Source organism: Microtus ochrogaster, chromosome 2 (genome assembly GCF_000317375.1).
Source record: "Microtus ochrogaster isolate Prairie Vole_2 chromosome 2, MicOch1.0, whole genome shotgun sequence".
In the NCBI taxonomy this organism is placed as follows: domain Eukaryota; kingdom Metazoa; phylum Chordata; class Mammalia; order Rodentia; family Cricetidae; genus Microtus; species Microtus ochrogaster.
Genome location: NC_022010.1, coordinates 60529469 through 60550074, shown reverse-complemented (window position 1 = coordinate 60550074; position 20606 = coordinate 60529469).

Here is a 20606-nt window from a genome sequence, read left to right as displayed (position 1 = left end):
AAAAAAAAGAGCAAAGAGGGAATTCAATGAATTAGTACAGGAAAAAGTGCTTAGGTTTTGGCATGTAGTGAGTAGCACAAGTATCACCTGAGAGTGTCGTTGTCACTGCTCTTATGGTGGCAGGGGCTGGGAATGAAGCCAGCATGCAGGAAACCCTGGGTTCTAGTTTCTAGCCCTGGCATGGCATTAACTGGAAACGTGGTTTACACTCTCAATGCTAGCACTTGAGACGCAGTGGTGATAGCACAAAACTTTCAACTCCTTAACTACATAGCCAGACCAAGATCAGCCTGGGGTACATGGAAGCCTGCCTCCGTAATAACAACTGCTATAATTTCTTGGGATCACGGCTTTACTAAGAGTTCCTTCTGCAGATGTGCAAACTAGCCAATCTTTCTATACACTGCTCTGAAGAGCTTGGGGCTTGGCAGAGACGGCAGCTTCCCGGAGATGGAGGTATATTAGCTTTGGAAAGTGGAGACAAAAGCCTATCTGTCTTTGTGGATCTAAGAGCTAAAACAAAATACACCGTGACTTTTCTAGTGGCTTAATCCAGAACTCACTAAAATGGATGGGATCATAAGTATTTCAGACTTTGATGGGCTTGTCAGTTCCCTGTTAGACTTTATTAGATTTTGTTTCTTTATTTCACAATCACCTCAAACATATCTCATAAAAATCTCTGCAGTACATTTAGCTCTTACTCTATTGTTTCCAAACCTGGATAAACCATAGTCCTTGTTCTCTGTTTTATTAATTCTTACAGCTGATGCCCTTTGTTGACATTTCCCCCAGTAGAGACACATTTTAGGATACATGATACATTGCAGTTAGTTTCCACTGGTCTTCAGTTTCTGCTACAATAAGTAGTATTTCACTTTCTCTTTCTGTCTTCTTTAACTTCCACACATATATGTATGTAACAAAAATTAACAGCAAAAAAAGAGGCCATGAATTTGAAAGAGAGCAAGGAGGGGTATACCGGAAGGTTTGGAGGGAGGGAAGGGAGAGGAAAATGATGTAAATATAACAAAAAAATTAGAAATGATTTTTTAAAAAACTCTATACTAGTTACTTAGTAAAATCCTTCAGTTTAGGGGATGTGTATAATGATTCCTCATAATTAGGTTAGAGATATGGATTTGTCTGGGAACATCAATTCTCTACTATTTGCCAAAGGTTGTGATTCCCCAGTCTTTCAGTATAACTGATGATCTACTGCTATTGGCTAATCAAGGGGGTATGGACCAGGTTGTTTATTGTAAAGTCACTATTTCCCCCTTTGTAATAAAAACAATATAAGCAAAACTGAAATCACTAAACCTTGTGCTCCTTATTAAACTAAACTTTTTCACTTTCTCCACAAGTATGTGAGAAGAAACTCTCTCATCCATGAGGCAGAGCCTCTACACTTTTGTCCACTTCGTGAATTAGAACTGTAGACACATCTTCCTTTGAAGAATGGATTTGGACTCGCTGCACATTGGAAACTCAAGTTCAAGGCATCCCTAATGTTTGCAAGTTCCCCTAGTTGGTCCCCCGGGCACTATGAACACCTGCCTGTCTGTGCTCATCATCCAGACTTCTTTAAACTGTGACCGCAAGGCCCAGGGGTTGTAACTGGGAGTTGTCTCTTACTTTTTAATTTTGGATCATCACATAGATGTAACTTAGCATGCCGGGGCTTCTTGGGGATTGTAAATGTCTATGTGGGAAACGTCCATGACAACAGAACACTATGCCTTTAGTTACTAGGGTCAGCAAAGATGGCTATTAATAATGATGAGATCTTATTTCACCAAGACATTTCTCATAATGTCTTCATGTTTGACCTTATTCTGCTAATTGGGGGCCATTGTGCTTTTGAATTGCACAACTGTCTTCTAGAGATCCAGCATAGGATATTTGTAGTCAATTCACATCTTTGGGGAGACTCCTGTTTGTCTCCCACAAAGTCCTTCAGTATTGATTTGTTAATTCTGAACAGTAATGAGATTGCAACGAAGTTCTTCCTCTTCATATCAAATGATCTAAGTCCGGAGAGAGTTTGAGTTTCTCCCTATCAGATATCAGATAAAGTCTAAATTCTTCAGTCTGGCCTCTAGTTTCACCCAACAAACTTTAACTTCCATTCAAAATAAACTTTGGGACAGAGGAAAGAGATTTTATCACTAGGCTCTCTTTATCACCTCTCTCTCTTTCTCCCGCATGCACAAGTGTCTATGCCTGCATATGCACATATACGGCCCCCCCACAATACACACACATGCACACACACGTGCACACACACACACGCGCGCACACACACGCGCACACACACACACAATACACAGAGTCATTCTGAGAAGCCTTGCAGTCCACCAGGCAGTCTCCACTGAGTTACACCTTGTGTCCTTGTCCTTTTGTGACAGGGCTTTCTTTTCTTAGCCCAGACTGATTTAAGGCTGGCTATCCCCCTGCCTTTGTCTCCCAAGTGCTGGGATGTTATGCATGTACAAACATTTCTAGCTTGGATTCCTTTATTGTCTAAGGCCTACTGGACACACCAAACAGGATTGCCCTCTTCTGGGCTCTCCAGCTGTGTGTCCTACCTGCCAGGATCCTTTCTTAAGGCTATAGTGACAGCTGCAGGAGTAAAGGTCAATGGATCAGAACCCACGGAGGCTGGCTGCACGTACGCAGACAGGAACTCAAAGAGCAGCACCTGGCCCAGGGAGACAGTGGGCCAATCTCCAAACAACCACAACACTGATGAGGGAATCAGCATGCTCATTATGAGATAGAGATAGGCTGTTACATGAACATAACGTCCCGGTCCCTTTTCTCCTGCATCAAAATGTCAAGGAAGCTTAATTGGTCATTAGGAGGTTCAGCAGAGATGGCAAATCACTTGTCAACTGTAATATGGGTTACAGTGAGAACTGGTTGCACATCCCCATTCCCTAGCAACAATGGGGACCTAGTGACCAAATGCTCAGAACCTTGAACTCACTGTCTCTCTGTTGAATATCATCATGTCGATAATGGAAAACATTAGCCTAATTCCTCACTGTCTCAGTCCACAAGTCTAGCTTCTTCCCTTCCCAGACTCATTAATTTTATCCTTTTATTCAAGAGATACTTCTTGAGCCCCATTTCTAGGTGCCAAGTGTTGAGGATAGAAGGGGGAAGAGCACCCATGGTGTTTTCACCACCAGGTATTTTATTACACTTGAGCTTTGTTATAGGCCTAAAAACCTATAGATTTTTGTTGGTGTGTGTGTGTGTGTTTGCATGCATATGTGTGTACACGCATGAAGTGCACACATACAGGTGCACTTACCCACATGCTAACATTACACAATAGAAATCAACACTGGGTGTCTTCCTCTATTGCTCTTTACTTTGTGTTTTGAGGCAAGGTTTGTCCCAAACCTGGGTGCTAGGCTGGACTGGTTGGTCAGCATTCCATCTCTTTCTGTCTCCCCAGCAGAGAGGCTACAGGCATATTCTCCCTCCCCTCACTTTTGCCTAGATTACAGGATTCCACATTCTGATTATTTTTATTTTGTGTTGAATGTATGTTGTGTCTAGTCCTAGTGTATGTGTACAGTGTGTCTAGACATGCTTACATACATACATGTGCTTGTAGAGGTTCAAGGTGACACGGTGACACCAAGTGTCTTTCTCAACCACTCTCTACTTTCTTTGAGAAAGGATTGCTAACTGAACTGGCAGTTCATTAGTTCAACTAGGCTAGCCAGACAAATGAGTTCCAGGAGTCCTCTTGACTCCACTCCCTGCACTGGGCTTACAGACACAAGCTGCTATGCTGTGCTTCTTATGTGGATGTGGGACATGGGACCACACCCCCCCGTGACCGTGTGGCAGCCACTTTGCTGACTGAACCATCTTCCCATCTACCTGCCTCTTTCTTTTATAAGGCGGTTTCGGCATATATGATTGGATCCACTGTTTTGGTAACAAAGTATGCATTGTTTGGTTATCTAACTTTCCTGAGTGAAAGTGAACTGCTTTAGCCATATTCAAAATACATAGAAGGCTGAAAATAACTTAATATTTATCCTAGATTCCTTATGGTGTCTCCAGGAATGTTGTATACATAACAGATACTAAATGTGTGTCTCTCCAGGGGACACTGAATTTGGTGTAGCCATAAGCAGACTTAAGAGGAAGCAGTCTTATATGGTTTTATTTCAAATCATCTCAAGCCATTGGTCCACAAATTAAATCCAGCCAGCAGGCACACTACATTTGGCATACTCTAAGTTTTAGTTTAGCATTTTTTTTTAAACAAGCAAATGCTTTAAAAGCTAAAACCTCCCCCTTTCTCTAGACCTCCCTCGTTGACTCCTTTTCTCTCCTCAGAAATCAAGACGCCTCCAGATTTTCAGTTTCTTTGGAAAAACTTGAAGAGTTGCCACCCTTAGCCTTACACCTGCTGGGCAAAAGTGCTGGCATGCCAGTGTGTCAGCCACGTCAGGCAGCCCTGGTCCCCAGCCCTCTGCAGTGCCTGTCACTCAGAATCTCATCACCCAACCTGCCTGCCTTACATAAGAGCAGAATCCTGAGGCATTGGAATCAGTGTCCGCTGTGTTACCCAAAGTCAGGATATAGGAGAGGAAATGGCTCCCTCAACCCGCAGCCAAAGAAGAAGAACAACTTGGTGCTGCGCCTGTGAGCTGGCGTGAAGAGACGGGCTAGCAGGCTGTCCCCCTGTGCCTTGGCCCTGGGCCTTCTTTCCAGGCCGCCTTCTTTGGAATGTTGGCTTTCCCTGCTGGGCAGCCGACTGGGTCTCCAAATGGCCTGTCTCCTCTTATCCATGCAATTTCAACCTGCCGCCCAGGCTGTTTTCCAGCTCCTCTGAACCCCCTCAGCAGCTCAGCTCACTGCTCAGCTCCTGCCAAGAAATCTGCCCACCTCACTGTCACCTCTGCCACCTCGATCCTATTCGCTTTTTTCTTCATGGCGTGGACGTCCAATCCCCAGTGGAAACTGATAGTGAGGATGATAAAAAATAAAAGAGAGGAAAGGAGAAACTGAAAAGGTCTCAGGCCACTGTATGTAGAGATGTGTGTGTGTGTGTGATGTATGTATTTTCTTAAAAACAAAGAAAGGGAATACAAAGATTAGAACAAATACATTATGAATATTCTTCAAGCCAGAAAAGAAAAGCCGCAAGTCTATTGAGCATGTAATTTGGATTCCCAGTACCCATGTGAAATGAAATGAGCAAAGGTAAAAAATAAAAAAAGAAATGGTAAGATAATAAACAATAAATACAATCATAAGCTTAACAAAACACACAGAACACACAAAAATCAAATCTGGGTGTGGTGGGTGCAAACCTACAATCCCAGTGCTGGGGAGGCAGAGGCAAGAGCATCCCTGGAGCTCATTGACCAGCTTTGGTCTTGCGGAATTGGTGAGGTTCAATCAGAGACTTGCCTTAAAAAATTAAATGGAAAGCAACACTGGAAGATACAAGCTCCTGGCCTCCATAGGCACATCTGCATGCATGTGAGCATGCTCGCCACCCACCCACCCACACAGAATAGTAAGCTTTCCACACATGAGGATATCCGTTACTCAGAACCCGAGCTGCGTCAGGAAGGCAGGGATGTATGGATCAGTGTTTATGAAAATAAATAACGAACATGTAAGATTTGATTTTTAGATTATAGATCAATTACTTGCTCGTTATAGGAACCTCAATAAATTGTAATATTAAAAAGCAAAGGAAATGGGATAAAAACACAACCATAATCTTATCACACAGAGATAATTTTTCATTGGTTTCCCATTTCCATGCATAATATACACAGCTTTAGAGTTGAGAATTTCTGTTGAACAGTAAAATTTACTAGCTTGCTTTTTTTTCTTAAAAATTATAGACAGGTGTATCCCAATAACATAAAATCCCCTTTACACTTACATCGTTAATAGTTCCACTGCAAGCATGCTGTACATTTTTACTGTTTCAAGCTCCTGACAGAGTGCATGCAGACCGATAGACACTTTTTTACCTTTATAAGACATATGCTGGGAAGCTTTTGCCTAGATGCTGCATTCAATATTATTTCCTTCAAGGTTGGGTTTGTAAGGCTGAAACTACTGGGCAAGAAGTAAAATTGTATTCAACATTCATGAGTTTTATATTGGCAACCTTTCCTCCCTAGAAATGATATTGCTTTATCTTGCCAACATTTTTGTATAGAAGTGGATAGCAGAACCAGATGATGTGGGCCCCACCTGTAACCCCAGCCCTCAGCAACTGGAGGCAGGAGGATTGCTGCAAGTTTGTGGCCAGCCTTGTCTACATACTGAATTTTAGGCTATGTCTCCATAGGGAGACCATTGTAAAGGTGTCTAACAATATATTGAGGGCTGACAACCAACTGCAGACAGTTTGTGACTTATGCTGGCTTTCTCTAGTATGTTTTTGCAGAAGTGAACTTCATTCTGGTGAGGGTGTACTTTGAGTATTTATCTTTTCCTAGTCCACTGATACCCAGGAAGAAAATGTCCTGTATTAGGGAAAATGGGTTGCTACAGCCCCAGCCAACTTCTTAATGATGAAGGGAAACAACCAACTGGCACTCTGCCGTGGCGTGTGCCTAAAACATGGTCGACAGCGTAAGTAGATTTGATGAATTTTTGACTTACAGCTTTTACGTTGTATTTTATAATGGGTTTATCACAATATAAGAGTAAGTCAAGCGAATCCTCATAGGACTGGTTGAAAGGATGCATGTCAAGCCACACCACAATTCAGCTTCCCTTAGAGAAGTCAAAGAGGAGAAACCACTTGAGTACTTGGCTTGGTCCCAGACAGCTCCCAAATCCCTAGCCATCTCTCGTGCCTGGGTGTACAGGGCAAACCTACTGAGACCTAGCACTGGTGCAGAGGTAGTACATTATGCTACTGCCAAAGATGGTTCTTGTGCACCATTCCACTGGCCAGAGGATAATGTCCTTGATGTACAGAGAGTCTCAGGAGCTTGTGTGGACCCATCTTCTACCCATCTCACTGGAAATGCTCCTTATCTTCTAACCTGTGATCAATTTCTTCTCTCCATACCCATCACCTACCTCTGGCATGAGAGACGGCAATTCTGCCTCAAGGTAGGCTGCCAGTTTCAGAGCAGTGATATTTTGTACCTGTAGGTGGCTTTGTGTCCCTTATTCCTGTTGTGACTATTACTTGTGCTGTTCCACAGCCCTTCCCCTCTTTGTTTATGGAACCGGTTCCAATCAGGCCAACCTGGCATCTACTATTGAACTTCTATGTTTCAGGAAGTTATCTCTTACCTCAGTAGTTTTGCTCTTATTTGCAGAAGACATTGATTGCTCTAGTGTGTAAAATTGCCAGAATCTAGGGAGAACAGAGGTGTATAAAAAAAAAAACCTTGTTTGCCTCTGAGGTCAGAGAGAGCCAGGGCTCAGTGTTGGTCCTCGGAATTCACAGTCCCTTTTCCTTGCCCTTGAGGCTCCTTGGTCTCTGTGTGAATGACTGCTTAAGGTTTGTCGTCTTGGCATCCCAAGAGTTTCCAGCATCAGCTCTTACTGGCTCCTCTGTTACAGGCCATTTATCATAAAAGTATTGTTTAAATCCAGTCCCTTCCTCTAAAAAAAAATTATCTTTTTCCTTGTCTTTTTGTAGAAGAATCAGCCTGATTCTCTATCTTTTGCTAATCCTTATGTTTAATTCAGATATCAGTCTGTGTCAAAACTGCCATTGCTTTAATCTTAGTACTTTTTTCATTAATTGAAAAAGAACCCCCAGTCTCTATCTCTGAGTGCTAACACTTGGCATCTGGCAGTATGCGAGAGTTTTGATTTCTCTGCCTTCAGTGGCCAGAAGAGAGCGACTTTAAGGCTCAACGCTGTCTGAAAAGAATGGTTGGAAAAGACTGTGGGTGGATTTTAAAGTCTGAGCCACAGTGTCAGTCATTCCCTTGGGACACAGATCCTGAGAGGTTTGCTGTTTCACTAGGCTGATTCTCATGATCATGGGCCCCCTTCCTTGCTCTCAGAAACTCTGGTTCCAGAGCCACAGCTATGAGTAGAAATCACTTGGTAAGATATCTCCTTCCCTTTTTTTTTTATATGAAACAAAAAGATGAAAGAAAAGAAAATCCATCACCAAGGTAGCCCAACAGACTTTTAGACTAAATTCAAATTGTCCCTTTTAGAGGATTTTTTTCCCTCATGTTATCAATATTATTAAATTTTATTATGGAATAATAAGCAAATGGTTTGCAAATAATAAAGTTTATTAAAAGTAACCCACAACTCACCAAAGACATCTAATTTTTGGCATGTACCAAATTAAATCAAATCCAGCACAATTAAATAGGATCAAAAGTCAGGCTTATTGTTGCACACTACCTGGGAGGCTGAAGGAAAAAGGATTGCTTGAATCCTGGACTTTTAGACCACCTAAGACAATTTAATAAACTCTTATCTTAAAAATAAAAAAAAAGGATGTTAGTTACCATTTGACCGTTCTTTTGCTTTTGTATAATGAATGTCAGCATTGGCTTTGAACATTCAAATCAAAAATGAGAAGTTAAAATTTATTTTCCATAGGGAAGTGATATTTGGGCTTCCTTGGGTGGGCAGGCAAGAGGCAACAGTTCTGTAATCCTGGGATGGGAGGCTATGATAACGTGCCTCAAGCTGGAGTGTTTGGTTCAGTCCTATAACTACTGATCTGAGTATGCGCTGTCAAGACACAAGCAGTGGTAACAGAAGTACCAAGCAGGTGGGCGTCCCAGGCTGCTGACAAGACTACTTCAGTAGCCCCTTTGTGTTGGAATCCAGGATTTCACAGACTCCTTCCAGTGATGTCATGTTAGTTAATGGGCCTCTCTGCCATCAACTTAGGCAGTTTATAGAAGTCAGCTTGTTATAACCTCCTACTTTTCTGATCATTGCGATTCATGTTTAAAAATACTTTCATGGCTGTATTGTCTGAGACATGGCTTGCTTTTAGTTTAAAGTCTAGTATTTTTATATAGCTTAAGTCATTATACTCAGGCAAATATCAAATGAACAAATGTCAAAGATTTTTATTTAACACATTAATTAATGAGAAAGTCAGCGAGATGCTCTGCTGGGTTCAAATGAGAATTCAAAGCAAGCGTATATATAAGCAATCACGAGTGTTGGGATGAATAGATGAATACCCACAGGGCAATATTCAATTTCATTTTATAATTTGATTTCCTCTTTATGCACAATAAAACCTTGCATTATGATCAGTTTTTAGAAGTGATAGATTTGTAAAATGGCTTGAAGACAATAAAATACAGGGCTAACTCTAGACAGGATACTTAATAAGTTATGTTTTTTCACATTTAAAAAATTTTCAGATTTGAGGTTTGTGTATTCCTGCTTAGCTGCAAGACTCTCTTCAATGTAGCTGGGTGCCATTGAGCAATGTTGGTTTTTGCAAGAGAATAAACAGTGTTGTCATTACAAGAATTATGGTGACAAGCTAGAGGCAGGAGGGCAAATATATTTGCCATACAAGAAAAGATACAGAAAGAGAACACACTGCCATTAGAGACAGAAAGACAGAGAAAGACAGACTCACACAAAGATAGGAAGACTGAGACAGAGAAGCACACACACACACATGCACAGAGAGAGAGAGAGAGAGAGAGAGAGAGAGAGAGAGAGAGAGAGAGAGAGAATTGTCCCCACCCCTGTCTGGGAATAGTAGTTCTTTTACAACAATTAAGAAAACTATTCTTTGGTCTTGTGTCATTTGTGTGGAGTTCATATTTAGATGGGTAAGCTGGTATCTCAATATCTTGTTTAGTAGTGAATAAATTTTGCTACTACTTGATTCTTTGTTTCTTTTCCTTCTTTGTTTTTTTATATTTTGTTTTGTTTTAAGGTTGGTCATTTGGAGTTGGGTACTATAATGGGTAATTAAGAATTAACCTTAAAATGTTTGTAGAAGACATCACAAGTCACTGGGGTCAGACTCCCTACAGTCAAGATGATTATTAACACATGGAAATTCCAAATTTTATTTTTGCCTTCAATTTTTTGTTGTCGGTGTTGTTTCTACAAGTATGCAATGAAGAAGCCACCTTGAACCAAATGTATTTTGATTAGCTGTAGATCATAAGCTAGTTGGTTCAGGCAAATATGGAGAAAGGAACTAGGAGAAGGTTGCCTTCCTGGGTCAGTTTCCTGAGTGACAGCCAAGGGTTCCAGAGAGCACTGGAGGCAGAAATCCAAAGGGCGCCCAACAATTTACAGCTTCTTCTTCCAGCTGCATTTCCCAGAAGGATGGGGATCTGTTTCCATGCCGTGAATTCTGAGGTCTGGAGGAGACACTTGGCAGAACCAGGGGGATGAAACACAAGGCAGCTGAGGTCATAAAATTTGGGTGTTGGTTTTGGTGTTGGTAGTGTTGGTATCAAAACCAGGACCTCGCATGTGCTCCAAACTCAGCTTTATTTCACTCACGTTTACAATTTCGACATTCAGACTAATCAAATAGTCCCTGTCAGTATCGGTTTCACTGAGTGTAATCATCAGCCAACTTTAGCCAGTTTTGGTAGAATATTCAAATCAAGGCCCTGAATGCTCGGCAGACTGTGGATACAGATAGCAGCATCTGGAAAGTCTTGCTAAAGCATGGTGGCCTTTCTGGTCAGGAACAACCACCAAGCCATCAAGAGGATCCTGGTCTTCTGGGGAACATCAGCCCTCTTAGATGGACGTGGGGTTTTCACAAAGTATGTCAGGTAGTTTTTGGTCAATCTCTGGCTAGTCACTAGTACCCATTTCCTCTAAATCATTTTGATTCCAGCTTGAATGAAGCAAAACATCTTCCCCTGCATTGCTCGCCTAACTGAGAGCTCTGTGTATCCAAGAAAGAGCTGGGCCAAAGCAAAGCTCTATCATTCGGAGACCTAGAAATCTGTTTTCCTAGGAAGGCACAGGCTTCACAGAAGAATTGCACAAGGGCCACTGGGTAAATATTATACGACTTCCTGGCTGCTTGTGGGTCAGGTCATTATTATGCAGCTTCCTCATTTTGTTTAAAGGGGATTCCCAGGGTTGCTCAAGTTCATCTGCGAGTCTGAAAAGCCTTCCAAACTCACAAATGCTGTCACTGAGCCTTGAGACGGTCCATTTCCTCATTTCCACTAATAAACTTAGGCGTGCTGTATAATCACAGTGTGCTAGGGTACACATTTCCATCTTGTATGTGGTCTGGTAGATATCATCAAGTTGTATCTGTGGGCTCATAAGCCTTGTGATCGTGGCAAGTTGCCCCCTGGCTTTGTGTCAGGGCACTCATCTGTGAGCTAAGGGAAGGGGGACCAGATGGTCTTTCACCTCCCTCTGACTCCATGCATACACTTTCATCTTCAAACTAAGTGTGAATTCTAAAAGGAAGGGTTGCCAAGAACCCTGCGCCTGCCCAAACTCTTGGAGGATGATTGCGTTGCACTTAGTCCAGTCATTCAAATAAAGGCAACTATCACTTACATTAGTATTTAATTAAGGTCCATCTCTCTTGCTAGACACTAACCCCCATGCAGACAGGACTGATGTTTTTCTCACCCTGGGCTCTATCCACAGGATCTTGGGGTGGCCCAGTCATGTCAGTGTCTCTGGAGCTCTGTCCACAGGTCAGATGACTCTCTACTCGCCCTTCACACGGGTTGAGCAGGCAACCGACCCCCTCAACCTCCAGCTCTGAGTTCGTTACAACTCTCCCATCCACGGGCTAAGCAGGCCTGACCCTGCCTAGCTTTTGAGAACACAGGAGATTAAGGTGCACTCAGAGGGATATGGCCTTGGACCTTTCCTAATGCAACTTCAGCAAGTCTAAGCCACTGCAAAGACATCCGGATGACCGCTCGTGGTGCCTGGAACCACATCATATTCTCCTTACCAGGGTGAACCCTTCCCGGTGCGAAATGTTTGGTCTTTGTCCTTTTTAAGATGTATTTTATGCTCATTTTCCCTGTGTGTGTGAGTGCCTACCTGTAGGTATGTGTGTCTGGCACATATCACTTCTCAAATAGCCTGGCACTGGAGTTACAATTGGTTCCGAGCCTCCATGAGGATGCTGAGAATCAAGCCCAGGAACCCTGCAAGAGCAGCAAGTGTCCTTACCCACTGAACCGTCTCTCCATCCCCCTGTTCTGGAGTTTACCTAGAGGAAAGGCAATTTTGAGGAGTTTGGTCAAACCAGGAGAGTAACGTACAAGACTTTGAATAAATGCAACCCTGTCAGAAGTAGTCTATCTTTGTTTCCCTTTTATCTCCCCTTGTCTGATATGAGACAGTTCATTTTTTCTTTTTTGAGACAAAGTCTTGCTCTGTAGCCCAGACCAACTTCTAACTTACGTTCTCCTGGCTTCCACAGTGTTGGAGTTACAGGTGTGTGTCATCATGCCTGACTTTTTTTTCTCTTTGTTTCTGTTTTTCCTCCGTTTTCCAGCCCTGGATTTTCGACTCCTCTCTTCTTTTGATATTTTTGTTTTTTGCATTTATTGCATGTGTGTGTGTATGTGTGTAAGCGTGTATGTGTGTAAGTGTGTATGTGTGTAAGTGTGTGTGTGTATGTGTGTAAGTGTGTATGTGTGTGTAAGTGTGTGTGTGTGTGTGTGTGTGTGTGTGTGTACACAGGAGTCTGTTCCCTCCTTCTGCCATGTGGATTCCAGGAATCAAACTTGCACCCTCAGGCTTGACATCAGGCACCTTCACCCACTGAACTGGTTTTCTGGCCCTCCTCTTCTCTTCTTTAGCACCATATATGCAGGATACTCAATACATTTATGTGAAAATGGAGAACCTGAGCATTTATATAAAGTGAAGGACTTGCTCTGTTTGGATCTGCCCGGAGTAGCAGACCCAGCCACCCTTCTTGCTTCTTTATGGATCAACTCAGGGGTGGGAAGAAGTTGGAAGAAGTTCCGTAAGAGGCTCCAGCGCTTCTTGCACGCTCAGCACTGTCTCTGACAGGAGCGAGCCAGGCTTGAACATATGTATTCTCTCACCAGTGTGTGAACCAAGGTATTTCACCTACCATGAAGCTAAACTTGAACGACAGTTTTAAGCTAAGAAACATCCCTTACGATTTCCACTGTGTTCTCTTTCATCCTGAAGTCTGTGATCTCCACCGGAGAGCTCTGAGAACATACAAAACTAGGAATAGCCACAGTCGGAGGTCACTTCTAGCAGTGTGATTGCCTGTGGCAGGGAGAGACTTCAGCTTTTTTTTTTTGACAGACTCCCTTTATGCCTCTGGGGCTTACATGCTTCCTAGGACTAAACTATCTGGCTAATATTTTTTTTTTTCTAAACACTGTCCACAAATTATGATCAAAGCCAGTGAGCTCGCAAAGACGTATGCTAATGAACGCAGTTTCTTTCCTTTGCTCAGTATTAGACTCACAGAGCCAAGTCTTAGGGGCATACTTGGCCATGTCAACATCCATTTTCAAATGCCTGGCCATTTATCTACATCACCAGGAAGGAATAAAAATGAACAGAATATGTCTCTTTTATAAATTGCTGAACAGAAGATTGGTAATCATAACAGGTATTTGAAGGTCACTTAGAAAAAAAAGCATTTACTCAAAAATCTACAGGGAACAAAGACATTAGATTTTAAGAGCAAGAGAGAGTATGTGTAAATTCCACAAAAGGGGGGAGGGAAGAATCACAAATGATAGTAAAATTCCCTTCTATTTCTAATGATGAGTAGCAGAATGGAGATTTGATCTGGGAATCCCCACTGTATTTTTTCTCTCACAGCCCTCTGTATATTGCTAAGTCATTTGCATACTTACAGGGGCACTCAGGTCCCTGCCCGGCACTCCCCAGGCCTCTTTTTCTAGTTTTTGCTTCTGCCTTCTCCTTCCACTAGGAATATAGTACTAATTAAGATAGCAGGGAACACGGAGAACAAAAGACACCGTGACAGCTCTCAAAGTCACCTACTCCTTTGAACTTCATAAAGATCTGGGGCCAGATCTGCTCTGCCGGCTTCTCAGGAGAAGAGCCCTCCAACACCATTTTCTCTCTTCTGGAAAGGAAGCCCACTCGAGGGATTATGAGTGTTATCCTGTGTCTCTGTCTGAAGTTTAAATCTTTTCAAGCATGTAGTTATTACGATGCCAAGTTGTCTCACTTAATTACAACCTTTATTATGGTATTGAATGCCTGAAACACACTATGTATCACACCTGAAGAGAAGAGTAGCTCCGCTTTAATGGACCACGCTCAGTGGGCATCTATTGGCTATCTTCTCTACTGAATGAATTCCTAGTCATCACCCAGTGAGCAGTCATTACCAGAAGTGCTTCCTATGTGCTCAGGGCTGGGTTGACGGAATCTGATGGGCCTCTCAAATAACAGCAGCTTTGGCATCTATAGGGTGGTTTGAATGAAAATGGCCTCCATACATTCATGAGTTTGAATGTTTGGTCCCCAGTTAGTAGAACTGTTTGTGAAGGATTAGGAGGAGTGGCCTTGTCAGAGGAAGTGTGTCACTAGGGGCAGTCTTTGAGGTTTCAAAAGCCTGTAGCATTCCCAGTTGGCCCTCTCTCTGCCTTGTGAGGGATGATCTTTCAGGATGTGAGCACTGATCAGTAGCTCCCGTGCCGCCATGAGCCTTATCACGGTGGTCATGGATTCACCCTCAGAGACTTTAAGCCCCCAATAAAACTGTGTTTCTTTTAAGCAGCCTTGGTTATGGAGTTTCATCTCCACAGTAAAAAAAAAAAAAAAAAAGTAACTAAGACAGCTTCCCTTGTGTTATCTGAACCCATGTCCTTGGAGAACTGAGTATTCCTCTGCTGGGAGTAAAACTCTGTCAAGAAAGTGTTTGAGGGCTGGAGAGATGGCTCAGAGGGTAAGAACACTGGCTGCTCTTCCAGAGGTCCCGAGTTCAATTCCCAGCAACCACATGGTGGCTCACAACCATCTGTAATGAGATCTTCTGTCTTCCTTGCCAGCAGTACATTTTATGCTTAATAAATAAATAAATCTTTAAAAAAAAAAGCAACCACTAGTTTTTTGAAAGAAAGAAAGAAAGAAAGAAAGAAAGAAAGAAAGAAAGAAAGAAAAAGTGTTTGCCCCTCAGTCACAAATTCTCTCTAGATAACAGCTGGCAATGGTGTCATACAATTGTAACTCCAGCCCTGGAGATTTGAAGACAGGATTCCTGTACCTAGCTAGGCAGCCAGCCTAGCCTATTCAGAGTGGTCCAAGTCAATGAGACCCCCTATCACAAAAAACAAGGAGAGGAGGTGAATTTGGAGTAGTGGGTCAGCTGATAAAAGACTTGTCATTGCAGGCACGAGGGGCTGAGTTCAGTTCTCCAGAGCCCACAGGAAAAACTAAACTTGACTAGGAGACTCCTGGCAGCTGCAGCCCCAAGGGAGGGGGTGTGGAGCTGGGCAGGTCCCTCTGGCCAGCCTAGTCATTCAGTGAGTTCTAAGGTCGGTGAAGGCTGATGGCAGCCTGTCTTAGAAACCACGGTGCAGAACGAGTAAAGAAGAAACTTTGAAATTAATTTCTGACCTACACAAGCAAATGCACAGGTGTACACACACACACACACACACACACACACAAATAATAAATAAACAAATAAATAATCCAGGTGGTTGGCACTAAAGGAACAACCACCAAGGCTGGTCTCTGGCCTCTGCACAGACATGTATACATGTGAATGTACACCTGCATAAATGAACATGCGCACTAGGAATGCAAGGCCTTCATCTAAACAAGTAGCCATACCAATACAGAGCAAACACTTCATTAATGACTTTGTCTAACCAAGTCACCTGTGCTATTGTCCCCAGTGACACTGAAACAGAGACTGGAAGTCTGGCCCCAGTAGGAGGCTAGTGTTTTTGGAATTTCCACCACAGCAAGGGGACAGGGGTGGGGCTTACAGGACATTGGCCTCATTTCATTGACTTTAATCCAGTCATAGAATGAGGCCCTTGCTCAAGATGCAGACTTCAAAGAACTCAATATCAGTCCGGTTTTTCAAAAGAGCTCCCCGAGGGTCAGCGCAGTGCTGTGTGGTGTTGTCCAAGCAGATAGTAACTGATAGGTGGTAGCTCTGTCCTATTTTAGAGGAGACTGATTTCATAAAACAGCATGCCAATGAGAGAGACAGGAAGGTCAAGTTTACGGCTGCTGCCCCTACCTTTCCCCAGTGAAGGACAGGGGTCCCCACAGACCCAGGATCTTCCTGATGACCTGCGCTCTCTTGTGCTTTTGTATCTCCCATCCAGCAGCCACTGTGTAGGACTGTGTGGAACCTGCCCACCACAGGCACCCCAGCCTTTTTATAAATGAACTGTCTCCTCTGATTCAATGCCAGTGTAGAGTCGGCAGCAACCAGAGCAGAAGCACATTTGCAAAGTTGAGTAAGGAGTTGTCTAGTTGGCTGTTTCTTCCAAATTTCTCTTTTCGCTTCTGAGAACCACACCCAGAAAGGCCACTCCCTTCTTTGACTTCCTTTTCAGAGCTAAGTGGAAAAGAGTTTTGCAAAGAATGTCATTTGTTGGCCCAGCAGATTGCGATGTTGACCCAGGGTTCTCAAGTCTTCCAGGGGCCACGCTTAGAAGAATGAAAAATTGGTGGACTTAAATGTCACCCCCTGTAATGCTTCTCACTCCTTCCTTCCTGCAATCTTGCCTCTCCTCATGGCCTCGTACAATAGCAACAATGATGGTAATTTAAAAGGAAAAAGAAACCCCCCCACTTATTAAACATTTACTAATGTGTGAAGCCCGGAGCTTCACATATTATTCCATTTAATTCTGACAGCTCCCCGAGTCAGGCATGGTCATCTCCTTACTAATGAGATGCTGTGTATGTCAGCTGTTGCTGCATATTATAATCACCTGACTTTTAGCTGCCCAGCCACAGAGCCTAACAACCCATGGTTCCTAAGGGGAGCTGCCGTTGAAAGGCCAAAGATTCCTTTTCTGTGCTGGGCCTTTTTGGGACCTTGAACTACACCCCAGCCCCCAGGATAAACTGAAGGCTGCAGAAGAGCTGAAGGCTGCTCCCAGCCCCCAGGATAAGCTGAAGGCCATAGGACCCCTCTTTAGGGGGAAGTATTAGCTAATAGACAAACCTAAGTTACATAAAGTTGCTGACTGCAGCCCATTCCCCCACCCAACTTCCCCTATCAGCTGGGTGATATCAGCTGGACAATATCTCAAGCAGCCCCTGCCATTAGCACAGGGTCAGCGGATGTCTGGAGGACATCTCCAAGGGGGCTATGCTATCCCCCTTAGATACTAATAGCCTATCAGGAACTAACAGCTGAGCTTTATCTCACCCTTAGCTAATTGTGATATAGAATTAGTAATTTTGTATTTTGAGATTGTAACCTTGTGTCTGCTTTGTGGTTTTTGTGTTTGTAAACCCCTTACAAAAATAGATGGGGGTCCTTCTTCCTCCATCTGCTGTGTCAGACTATGAGGCAGAGGACCCATGCCAGCCTGCACTTAATAAACAAAACCTTGTTTTTGCATTTGGAAGTGTGGCTCCGTGGTGGTCTTCATGGGGATCTTAGGACTCAGGCACAACATTTGGGGGCTTGTCTGGGATCCCCCAAACTCCTGGACCCTTACCCCAAAGGTTTCAGGACCACCAGTGAGTGATGTTGTCAGATGTTTGTAGCTGTGATGTCTGTCTGACTTCTGTTCTGTGTGAATCTGATAGCCTGATAGAAGGCACTTCCTGGGGTTCCCCTTGCTTTGTGGGCTGAAAATTCTTTTTCTTTTCAAAGCAGCCCATGTCAGTGTCTGTAGCGGCATGCCGTGTCTAAGGCTTTGAGGTGGTTGGCAATGGTCGATGTCTGGGACAGTTGACAGATGTGTCAGTAGGTCTGGGGTCATGGGCATCAAAGAAGATGTTTTGGAGCCCACTGGGGGAGCAGGCCCCTGTCTACAGGAAATTGGGTCCTCCTAATTGTCCAGAGCCCCAGCAAGGAGCCTGGAGTCTGGGCAGAGTAGAGAAGCAGGTTCTGACCAGGTTCCTCTTTTGGAGGGCTTGGAGCTCTGTCTGGAGGATATTAAGTCCTCAGTAACCTGGAGCCTCTGCAGGGAGTCAGGGTCTCCTATGGTTTTTGGAATCATGGATGTACCCCAAGCCCTGGGAAGTAGCCACAGTTACAGGCCTCTGAGTTTTTGAGACCTCACTGTTTTCTTCCTGTAGCTTTTGTTTGCTGTCTGATTGTTGTCTCTTTGTTTATTGTGTTTGAGACTGGACTGATGAAGATTGAAAAAATGGGACAGAATTTAAATGTTGGGAGGGAAAAGAGAGTGCACAACAGGAACAATAGGCCTTCGGCTGCTGCTACTGGCATGGCAGCAGCTCATCTAGGGTCTGCACCCCTAGCTCTGAGCCAGGTCTGATGGCGGGAACACACTGCCTGGACGCTGAGAGCCAAGCCATGAGACTGCAGGAAATACAATGTGGCAGAAGACCTGGAACTCTGTGGTGGCAAACTCTGTGCATGCTGGAAGTACGCCCCACGAGGTCCTGGGGTCCCTACGGGGGTGGTGACTTGGGCAGGGCTGGGTGGAGGTCGGCCTTCAGCTCTTCTGCAGCCTCCAAAAGGGCCCAGCACAGAAATGGAATCTTTTCTGGCGTTTCATTTCAACATCGTGGAAAAGGGTAAGGTTGACCCCCTCATCCCGCCTTCACTGAACTTGATTTGATCAGTCTTGGTTGAAGCCCAGGTGTTGGCAACTACTTAAGTGTCTCTCGATGCATGAAAGTAACAGTATAAGCCGTGGGTTTGAATAATGTGCCTGAGATCTTTTGGGAATCAGGAGGTGAAGTAGGAGCTGGTTAGCTCCAGCTTGTGAGCTCCGGCTATGCCTAACCCTTTTGCTATCCATCTAACACAGGTGGGAAGCTGTTCATTATTTATAACCTCATACTGGTGCATTTGGTAGTGTTTTAAATTCCCCTTTACTGTTTGTAGAAGGGAAGCCACTGCACACCATGAGAAGCGTTTTAGGTCTCTGGAGGTTGGTGGAAGCAGTTTGGAGGTTATCAGAAACCAGGGCCCCGCTGCTTCATTGCTGGAGCTGCGTTTGTGCCTGACACCAAGGTCATAAATCCTAAGGGTGTCTTGGGGCTGGTAGAATTACAGTAGAGACTCTGTGCTTGTGTGCGCCTGCGCTGGGACCCAGGGCAAAACGCTGACCCCCAGGGCAAAACGCTGACCCCCTGCATGACTCATCCTGATTAGCATAGCTGCTCTCATTTTGCAACTTAATCCTCACTCAAAGGGAAAAAAATTATAGTTAATTTTTTTTAAATAAAAAGCACTCCTATCTCAGTATTTTAGCCTTTTCAGGATTCTACTGCATAGTGGAGATCTACACTATTCCTCTTACCCCAAATTTGTCCCTGCTGCTCGTTATTCCAGGCCTACCTGGGGGCTATCCTGCTGTGTTTGGGTCCCTGAGTGTGCAAGTTTGGCTCTTTGCAGTTTTTCTTGGAGCATGCAACCTGTCTCTACCTGAAAACCCCACATTTTCTGAAGGGCTCACACTGTCTACGCTTCCTTGGCTGTTAGTCCCTGGGTGCAGGCATGTCATTCCTATCCTCATGCATTTCCAGGAGCTCAAGGCATGTCCTGCATCCAGTGTGGAAGAAGCTCCCGCCAAGGCTTTGGTTAGTTTTGAAAATCTCTAACTCTTTTCCTCTTGCTGGGCACTGAGCAAGGAGGTGTCACAGCTGGGTACTGTTCAGGGGAGAAAAACCTACAAAGTTATTTAAATTTTTAATTTAATGTGTTCATTTGGGCCTGGCAAGATAGCTCAGCAGTTAAGAGCTCATGCTGTTCTTGCAGTGGCCCTGTTTAGTTCCTAACACCTCCAGTTCCACAGTGATCTGGAGCCTCTGGCCCCGTGGGCACGTGAACTTATGTGCCCATATATTCATGCAAACACACGCATACATATAATTTAAAAATACTCAAAATAAATCTTTAGATTTGTCCTTTGACGTTTTCACACACGTATAAAATGCATCCAAATTACTCTCATCTCGACCCCTGTCAACACCTCATCGCCACGACAAATCCATTCTCCATGTTCGTGTCTGTTTTGTGACCTTTTGAGTTTAAAGCAGTTATTTTTTTAATTGATTTTATTGAGCTCTACATTTTTCTCTGCTCCCCTCCCTGCCTCTCCCTTCCCCTTGAACCCTCTCCCATGGTCCTCATGCTCCCAATTTACTCGGGAGATTTTGTCTTTTTCTACTTTCCATGTAGATTAAATCCATGTAAGTCTCCATCAATGTCCTCATTGTTGTCTAGGTTCTCTGGGATTTTGATTTGTAGGCTGTTTTTTTTTCTTTGCTTTATGCTTAAAATCCACTTATGAGTGAGTACATGTGATAATTGCCTTTCTGGGTCTGGGTTACCTCACTCAATATGATGATTTCCAGCTCCATCCCATTTTCCTGCAAATTTCAAGATGTTATTTTTTTCTGCTGTGTAGTACTCCATTGTGTAAATGTACTACATTTTCCTTTTCCATCATTAGGCCAAAGGGCATTTAGGTTGTTTC